Source organism: Rhinopithecus bieti, unplaced genomic scaffold, assembly GCF_001698545.2.
Source record: "Rhinopithecus bieti isolate Rb0 unplaced genomic scaffold, ASM169854v2 scaffold_72161, whole genome shotgun sequence".
Lineage (NCBI taxonomy): Eukaryota > Metazoa > Chordata > Mammalia > Primates > Cercopithecidae > Rhinopithecus > Rhinopithecus bieti.
Window position 1 is genome coordinate 670,270 of NW_016828382.1, and position 9,727 is coordinate 679,996.

Sequence of the window (9,727 nt, forward strand, 5' to 3'; positions counted from 1 at the left end):
AAAAAAAAAAAAAAAAAAAAAAAAGTGTTGGTGAGGATGTAGAGATACTGGAGTCCTAGGGCACAGTTGTGGGAATGGAAAGTGGTGCAGGCACTATAGAAAATGTTATGGAGGGCCAGGCACGGTGGCTCATGCCTGTAGTCCCAGCACTTTGGGAGGACGAGACAGGCGGATCACGAGGTCAGGAGATCGAGACCATCCTGGCCAACATGGTGAAACCCTGTCTCTACTAAAATACAAAAAATTAGCTGGGCATGGTGGTACACGCCTGTAGTCCCAGCTGCCTAGGAGGCTAATGCAGGAGAATCGCTTGAACCCAGGAGGTGAAGGTTGCAGTGAGCCGAGATCGCGTCACTGCCCTCCAGCCAGGAGACAGAGCAAGATTCCATCTCAAAAAACAAAACAAAACAAAAGTTACAGAGTTTTCTCAAAATATTAAAAATTAAACTACCATTTGATCTAGGGACCCCAATTCTGGGTAGTTATCCAAAATAATTAAAATCAGGACCTGGAAGAGCTATTTGCATTCCCATGTTCATTGCAGCATTATTCTCAATAGCCAAGATTTGGGAACGACCTGAATGTCCATGAATGATTAAAGAAAATTTGGTATATAAATACAAGGGAATATTATTCAACCTTAAAAAAAAAAAAAAAAAGGAAATTCTACCACATATGACAACATGGATAAACCTGGAGGACGCTATCCCAAGTAAAATAAGGGAGTCACAGAACAACAAATACTGCATAATCCCAGTTATCTGAGGTATCTAAAACAGTTAAACTCATAGAAATAGAAGAAGAATGGCGGTTGCCAGGGGCTAGGGGAGGGGACATGAGGAGTTGCTACTCAATAGGTATAAAGTTTCAGTTATGCAAGATGAAGACGTTCTAGAGATCTGCTGTACAACATTATGCCTATAGTTATTAACACTGTATTGTACACTTAAAGTTTTGTTAAGTGGGTAAATCTCCTGTTCAATGTTCCTACCACAGTTAAAAAAAAAAAAGAGAGAGAGAGAGTGACAACTAGAAGCTGTTGAAAGATGCTCAGTGGAATGTGTGGTGATATAGGCAGTTTTTATTTTTGCTTAGGATTTTACTTGTTTACCAGTATGGTAACCACTCTGTGAGAACATTCTTGCCTCTCATGTGGTCCTTCTTGAAACCAGGGCTGGATTTGTGCCAGTGTGCAGTGGCATTCTGACTAAATGTTAACGTTTGAGAGGCATGCACAAGGCCTACAGCTGACAATGTCTTCCTTGTTGTTTTGCAACTCCCAACATTTATCACCACTTTGAGTTAAGTTCCATATTCAAGTCAAATTGTTTCCAGATAATCATTGATGTGCTGGCATGTAACACACATTAAATAATCTCATCTGCTAACAGAGAGTAAGTGCATTTTTACGTGTTCTATAGAATTGGACCCAAATGAGGTGTAATGTAATGGCACCATGAGATCTGTGGTGGGGAAGGGTGGTAGGGAGAAGAGCTTCAGCAAAGAGAGGACTAAAGTAGAAATATCAACCGCCGGCTTTCATCTGTGCCTGGAGGCGGTCCTTCCTGTGCTCGAGGCACGTGTTTATACTATGGCAACCCTTAAGGAGAAAGTTTAAGGTCATGAAACAAAGTTCTCTTTCCTTTTCTTTTCCCTCCCCCCACCTTTACCCCATTCCTTTCTTTTTCTGTAAAAGCTAGCTGTGATGTGTAAATATTGCACCTGTCACCCTGACCTCATTGTACTGCCATCTTCTGAGCAACTGGCAACTGATGTTAAGTGCTATGAATGCAACTGGTGGGAACTGAACACACCAATGTAAAAGATGAAACTAGAAGTCCTTATCTGTAAAGTGAGGGTGTCAGGCTAAGTGACCAATACGCTTTGCTTAAGATTTTATATTTGTGAAGCATTTATATGTAAATACTTTCACTTTTTCCTCTGATCTCTAAGGAAGTGGTGTTAAGTTTGAATTTGTCACAGTTTCACAGGATGACTCTTAGTTGAAATGTCACTGACGACTTGTGGTTTGGACTTTTTTTTTTTCTTTTTAACTCCAGTCAGAAACAACTAGAAGCCATTAAACAACTGCAAGAAGATGCTGTCAACCAGGAAGGCATCCTTGGGAAGAGACTCCAAGAAGCCAGCCAATGGCTGGAGGATGCGAAGGAGCAGGTAGGGTGGCTCATGGCTACATTAGATTCAGGGGACATCTCCTTAGATGCCCTGCAAACCATGAAATAAAAATGGAGGAGGAACAACAACAACAAACAAAAAAGAAAGCAAAGAGGAACTGCAAGTTCAGTCCCTAGCGACTAACAGTGAGCAGAGGAAGTAAAGGGTGAGTTGTGAGAGAGGCGGTGTCAACAGCCTGCTGATGAAAGAGGCGACTCTGCAGAAAGAGGCAACTTGACATATCAGGACTTCAACCGCTGTAGAAATAGCTCAGGCATACCAAGCCCATGCAAACACAGAATTGCAGAAGTTCAGGGGAGGCTTATCACTTCCCTGAGAAGAAAAACACATTTTCAGTTTCGCCTGCATCACAAGAGTGAGCACTCCATTGCTTTCTTTCCTGGCCACACTGCTACAACCCAGTACTAACTGTTCATATCCAGGGCAAGGATCGAGATCGAGAAGCCCACTCTGCCAGTGAAAAAGCTACGTCTTTACTGCATAAATTAGAGGAAGCAATTTCGGAACAACGGAAACTTCAAACTATAAATACTGAATTATCAAACACTTGCCAGGCACTTCAGCAGAAGACAAGGAAACTGAAGAGTGAGTAGCAAATTTTCATTTATGCCCCAGTTTTTGTTCACCCTGAGGCGGGGCATAGGACTACAGACGTTTTTCTAGATTACAGCTAGGATATCATTCCTGAATTTATGACAATGAAATGGTTTGAGAAGGCAATATTGTGAGGCTTTCAGAGAGGTTTGCTGAGTGGGTAGGTGCATGCATGGGTTTAACCATTAACTTCCCTTTTTGCTTTTTTATTATAAGCTGGTTTTGTCTGTGGCTGCTTTTTTCTTTTAAAATTAAATAAAACTTCTCAAAATTTCTAAAAGTAAACAAAGAAAAATCTAGTATGCATGGTATATTTGAACTTGCAAGTTGTTATATATTATTCTCTGATTTTATTAGCTAGTTTTTTCCTCTCATATGGTAGAAAAGGCCTTGCCTGTCTATTTTCTTTGGTAATTTTGGGAGATTGGGCAAAATAATTATGAATTCAATGTTTATCAAAATATCAAACATGTGTGAAAATTATTTTAAAGTTTTAATGCATCCTCTACATACATATTTTGCATTTTAAAAATTGGAATATTTGTCTCTTTTCTGTATTACCCAAAAGTGTATAAACATTTACCAGAGATTTATGTGAGAAGACAATTGTCACATTACGCATGTCAGATTAGCTGTAAAATTGTTTCATTCTAGAAACATAACATGGTAAAAATAAACCTTACTTATTTAGTCATTTATCAGACAATTGCTTTTGTTCAGCCAGTTTCTTGTTATAGCAGTATAAATGCTCTTTTTATAGAAAGTTATTTGGTTTGAGAAATAAACAATTAAATATAAGCTTAAGCTAGCAAGGCAGTCTTTAAATTAATAGTCTATATATTATTTTACTACTGCTCAGAGGGCACTGGAGAAGGTTTCCTTGTGATTAGAACTGTTCATGTTGAGACATGAATCATCAGGCATTCCAAAGTTGGTTTGAGGTGTGTCTGCTTCAGACACTGTGCCCAGGACTATTCTTTTGCTCCAGTTTGGCTTTTGATTAAATTAATATTAAATCTGAGTCTTATAAACTCCTAAGAATTTGTTCCCTTTCCTCACTATGATTTTCTTGCAGTATTTTTTTTAGAAGAGCTAACTTTTCTAACTTATCCCAAAGTACACGTTCTTGATATTGTGAACTTGCTATTGCTGTCTTCCCAGTTTATCTTCACAGCATAATAGATTCAAATACACTTAAAAGCCGAATATGAAAGCTGCCCTGGGTTAATACGTGTATTTTTTTTCTGCCTGGATAAAGTAAAGTGGATACTTCCTTTCTGTCTTGAGTTATTTATAAGCTGTCCAGATTTATGAAATCCCTTACTTGTTACTTGTATCTTTTGCTGCCCAAAAAACCCATACAAATCAGTATTTTGCTCGCATGACCATTTGCTTATGATCTTTCTAACAATGCCCTTTAAATTCAATCTTTGAAAGAAGAGGGAAATTTAGATAGCACATATTTTCAAAATGGTCTATGTAGCAGATGTTCCAGATAGACTGCGAACAAATGTCAGTGAGTACAGTTATCACACAAACACGTCCACGCACATCCCACCGTGACCACTGCCACCCCATGCTGTTTGAGTTCTGAGTCAGACATCTGATTCTGAGTCAGAAAACAAAACATATTTATATCTATTTAGCTTTTCTGAAACTCTCTGGCTAGTTTAATAAATTCACAAAGTATTTCAGACAATTGTTTTCTGATCCATCTAAGTTGCATGAGCACATTGTGTGGGGATGCAGCTGGTTTGGCCCAAATGTTCAGATCAGTGTGCATAATGTTCACACTAGAACTGGAAATTTATATATGACATTTGATCAGAAATCCTGAACTTTATCTTGAATACATAATATTGTTCAAGTTTTCAACTGCCATCAGAACTGGGGTGATTTATGAGGCAATTCATGTGCATGATGTCCTTCAAGAAATGTGCTGTGAAAACCGTTCAACTGCTTGAAAGGTTACTGATATATTTTCTTTCTTCTGCGTCTAAACTTTGTTTATATCTAAGTATCTTGTTAATATATACATGACTGGATTATAATTGGTGTTTGCTTTAAAAGGGGAATTTTTTATTATACTTTACGTTCTAGGGTGCATGTGTACAATGTGCAGGTTTGTTACATATGTATACATGTGCCGTGTTGGTGTGCTGCACCCATTAACTCGTGATTTACATTAGCTATTTCTCCTAATGCTATCCTTCCCCCATCCCCCACCCCATGACAGTCCCCAGTGTGTGATGTTCCCCACCCTGTGTCCAAATGTTCTCATTGTTCAATTCCCACCTATGAGTGAGAATATGTGGAGTTTGGTTTTCTGTCCTTGCGATAGTTTGCTCAGAATGATGGTTTCCAGCTTCATCCATGTCGCTACAAAGGACATGAATTCATCTACAAAGGAAATGTTTAAAAGCTTATAGGATGTGTATATAACATATTAGGGTGAATCTTATATACACAGATCATGGACTAATTGATACAATCCAAAACTATCACCCCCTTACTATTCACCATCTCTTGTTCCCATCTGACATGAAATCTTCATGGAGTCAAGTCCTCTAACAGACAATGAGAGAATTACCTTTAAGAATCACAAATTTTTGCTTGAAGAGAGATCCTGGGAAGCTCCAATATAGCATAATTTCTTATGTTCAAATAAGAACTTCATCGTTTAGAGGAGGCTTTCACCTAGATGATATCACTGCAAACACTCTTCTAGCTTGCTATTCTTAGCATGGAGGGCAGGAGGTATGGGAGAGGTAAAACCCTTAGGGCTTGGAGCATGGATTCAGGATGAAAGCTGTGTCCTAAGCAGTCAGTAAACAGGAGGGAAATAAGCCAAAGAAGGCGGGCGCATGGATCCAGGTGATTGAGATACTTAAAGACAGAAGGTTTTGGGATGACAGCCAAGGAGAAAACCACAGCCAAATATGGCTTGCTCAACAACTCTGATGGGATAGGGACCCAAGTTTTCCCAAATGAAAAATGCAGATATGGAGAAGTAATCTGGGAAGTATAGTATAATGATTAAGAACATGGGATTTGAAAAGAACAAACCTGTGTTCTCACTCAAAGTCTACAGAAGAGTGGTTGGGTAAAGTTGAGCAAATTACATTGCCTCTCTGAGCTTCAGTATCCTCTTCTGTTAAATGCAGTTGTTGTGAATTATATAAATAACATAATAAATGCAAAATAGTAGCTAACACTTGGCCATAGTTGATATTTGTGTTCTGCTAGAACAGTTTCTATAACATGAATCATCTCATTTGTGATTTGTAAATGGGAAATGCTGTGGTTATATAGTATAGAAGTTACATTGTTTCATTCACGATTTTCTTGGGACTTGGATCTGGATTGGTAGGAATAGAACTCTCACCTTCCTCAGGAAAGGAAAAAGCCCTTAGTTTGGCTGCTGAACAGGCAACAGGAACCCTTTCAGCTTTATTTTGAGAAAATTAAAAATAAGTGTCTGCACCTGGGCCTCCCTCCCCAGAGCCACTCTGGGCTCTGCCCCAGCCTTGTAGAGCCATAGTCTGTGTCCAGTCCTACTCCTTCCTGTGTTCACCTTGTTAGCCTCGCCGTCTCCATCTGCATTTGCTTCTCACCCCACCAACACTGTTCTCGTGAAAGCATCACCAGCATTTCCACACTCTTGTTTTTGTGTATTTCTAATATCCTGCGAGGCATTTAAAGATGCATGTCTGATGATGCATGTGATCTTCTTAGTACTAATAATTCAGTAATTGTGTTTGTTAGTACTCTGGTTACAATGTTGCACATACATACAGATAGGTAAGTAGGTAGATAGATTTTATTATTATTATTATTATTATTATTATTATTATNATTGTGATTCACTCTGTTAAGCTAGCAAGGCAGTCTTTAAATTAATAGTCTATATATTATTTTACTACTGCTCAGAGGGCACTGGAGAAGGTTTCCTTGTGATTAGAACTGTTCATGTTGAGACATGAATCATCAGGCATTCCAAAGTTGGTTTGAGGTGTGTCTGCTTCAGACACTGTGCCCAGGACTATTCTTTTGCTCCAGTTTGGCTTTTGATTAAATTAATATTAAATCTGAGTCTTATAAACTCCTAAGAATTTGTTCCCTTTCCTCACTATGATTTTCTTGCAGTATTTTTTTAGAAGAGCTAACTTTTCTAACTTATCCCAAAGTACACGTTCTTGATATTGTGAACTTGCTATTGCTGTCTTCCCAGTTTATCTTCACAGCATAATAGATTCAAATACACTTAAAAGCCGAATATGAAAGCTGCCCTGGGTTAATACGTGTATTTTTTTTCTGCCTGGATAAAGTAAAGTGGATACTTCCTTTCTGTCTTGAGTTATTTATAAGCTGTCCAGATTTATGAAATCCCTTACTTGTTACTTGTATCTTTTGCTGCCCAAAAAACCCATACAAATCAGTATTTTGCTCGCATGACCATTTGCTTATGATCTTTCTAACAATGCCCTTTAAATTCAATCTTTGAAAGAAGAGGGAAATTTAGATAGCACATATTTTCAAAATGGTCTATGTAGCAGATGTTCCAGATAGACTGCGAACAAATGTCAGTGAGTACAGTTATCACACAAACACGTCCACGCACATCCCACCGTGACCACTGCCACCCCATGCTGTTTGAGTTCTGAGTCAGACATCTGATTCTGAGTCAGAAAACAAAACATATTTATATCTATTTAGCTTTTCTGAAACTCTCTGGCTAGTTTAATAAATTCACAAAGTATTTCAGACAATTGTTTTCTGATCCATCTAAGTTGCATGAGCACATTGTGTGGGGATGCAGCTGGTTTGGCCCAAATGTTCAGATCAGTGTGCATAATGTTCACACTAGAACTGGAAATTTATATATGACATTTGATCAGAAATCCTGAACTTTATCTTGAATACATAATATTGTTCAAGTTTTCAACTGCCATCAGAACTGGGGTGATTTATGAGGCAATTCATGTGCATGATGTCCTTCAAGAAATGTGCTGTGAAAACCGTTCAACTGCTTGAAAGGTTACTGATATATTTTCTTTCTTCTGCGTCTAAACTTTGTTTATATCTAAGTATCTTGTTAATATATACATGACTGGATTATAATTGGTGTTTGCTTTAAAAGGGGAATTTTTTATTATACTTTACGTTCTAGGGTGCATGTGTACAATGTGCAGGTTTGTTACATATGTATACATGTGCCGTGTTGGTGTGCTGCACCCATTAACTCGTGATTTACATTAGCTATTTCTCCTAATGCTATCCTTCCCCATCCCCACCCCATGACAGTCCCCAGTGTGTGATGTTCCCCACCCTGTGTCCAAATGTTCTCATTGTTCAATTCCCACCTATGAGTGAGAATATGTGGAGTTTGGTTTTCTGTCCTTGCGATAGTTTGCTCAGAATGATGGTTTCCAGCTTCATCCATGTCGCTACAAAGGACATGAATTCATCTACAAAGGAAATGTTTAAAAGCTTATAGGATGTGTATATAACATATTAGGGTGAATCTTATATACACAGATCATGGACTAATTGATACAATCCAAAACTATCACCCCTTACTATTCACCATCTCTTGTTCCCATCTGACATGAAATCTTCATGGAGTCAAGTCCTCTAACAGACAATGAGAGAATTACCTTTAAGAATCACAAATTTTGCTTGAAGAGAGATCCTGGGAAGCTCCAATATAGCATAATTTCTTATGTTCAAATAAGAACTTCATCGTTTAGAGGAGGCTTTCACCTAGATGATATCACTGCAAACACTCTTCTAGCTTGCTATTCTTAGCATGGAGGGCAGGAGGTATGGGAGAGGTAAAACCCTTAGGGCTTGGAGCATGGATTCAGGATGAAAGCTGTGTCCTAAGCAGTCAGTAAACAGGAGGGAAATAAGCCAAAGAAGGCGGGCGCATGGATCCAGGTGATTGAGATACTTAAAGACAGAAGGTTTTGGGATGACAGCCAAGGAGAAAACCACAGCCAAATATGGCTTGCTCAACAACTCTGATGGGATAGGGACCCAAGTTTTCCCAAATGAAAATGCAGATATGGAGAAGTAATCTGGGAAGTATAGTATAATGATTAAGAACATGGGATTTGAAAAGAACAAACCTGTGTTCTCACTCAAAGTCTACAGAAGAGTGGTTGGGTAAAGTTGAGCAAATTACATTGCCTCTCTGAGCTTCAGTATCCTCTTCTGTTAAATGCAGTTGTTGTGAATTATATAAATAACATAATAAATGCAAAATAGTAGCTAACACTTGGCCATAGTTGATATTTGTGTTCTGCTAGAACAGTTTCTATAACATGAATCATCTCATTTGTGATTTGTAAATGGGAAATGCTGTGGTTATATAGTATAGAAGTTACATTGTTTCATTCACGATTTTCTTGGGACTTGGATCTGGATTGGTAGGAATAGAACTCTCACCTTCCTCAGGAAAGGAAAAGCCCTTAGTTTGGCTGCTGAACAGGCAACAGGAACCCTTTCAGCTTTATTTTGAGAAAATTAAAATAAGTGTCTGCACCTGGGCCTCCCTCCCCAGAGCCACTCTGGGCTCTGCCCCAGCCTTGTAGAGCCATAGTCTGTGTCCAATCCTACTCCTTCCTGTGTTCACCTTGTTAGCCTCGCCGTCTCCATCTGCATTTGCTTCTCACCCCACCAACACTGTTCTCGTGAAAGCATCACCAGCATTTCCACACTCTTGTTTTGTGTATTTCTAATATCCTGCGAGGCATTTAAAGATGCATGTCTGATGATGCATGTGATCTTCTTAGTACTAATAATTCAATAATTGTGTTTGTTAGTACTCTGGTTACAATGTTGCACATACATACAGATAGGTAAGTAGGTAGATAGATTTTATTATTATTATTATTATTATTATTATTATTATTATTATTTTGAGACTGAGTCT

The 9,727-nt window shown here is 38.5% G+C and overlaps 1 protein-coding gene across 7 annotated transcripts in view; it reads left to right on the forward strand.

Moving 5' to 3' along the window:
• Window positions 1–2,058: 2,058 nt before the first annotated feature.
• The window catches only part of IRAG2 (inositol 1,4,5-triphosphate receptor associated 2), a 59,749-nt gene continuing 52,080 nt past the window's right edge, over window positions 2,059–9,727 (forward strand). For 4 of the 7 annotated variants that reach the window (XM_017864499.1, XM_017864501.1, XM_017864500.1 and 1 more), the window contains exon 1: window positions 2,562–2,781. The gene's annotated coding sequence lies outside the window, so the exon portion shown is untranslated. Of the gene's footprint in view, window positions 2,782–9,727 lie in introns of all 7 variants that reach the window. The other 3 variants (XM_017864503.1, XM_017864504.1, XM_017864505.1) reach the window with 2 other exon arrangements.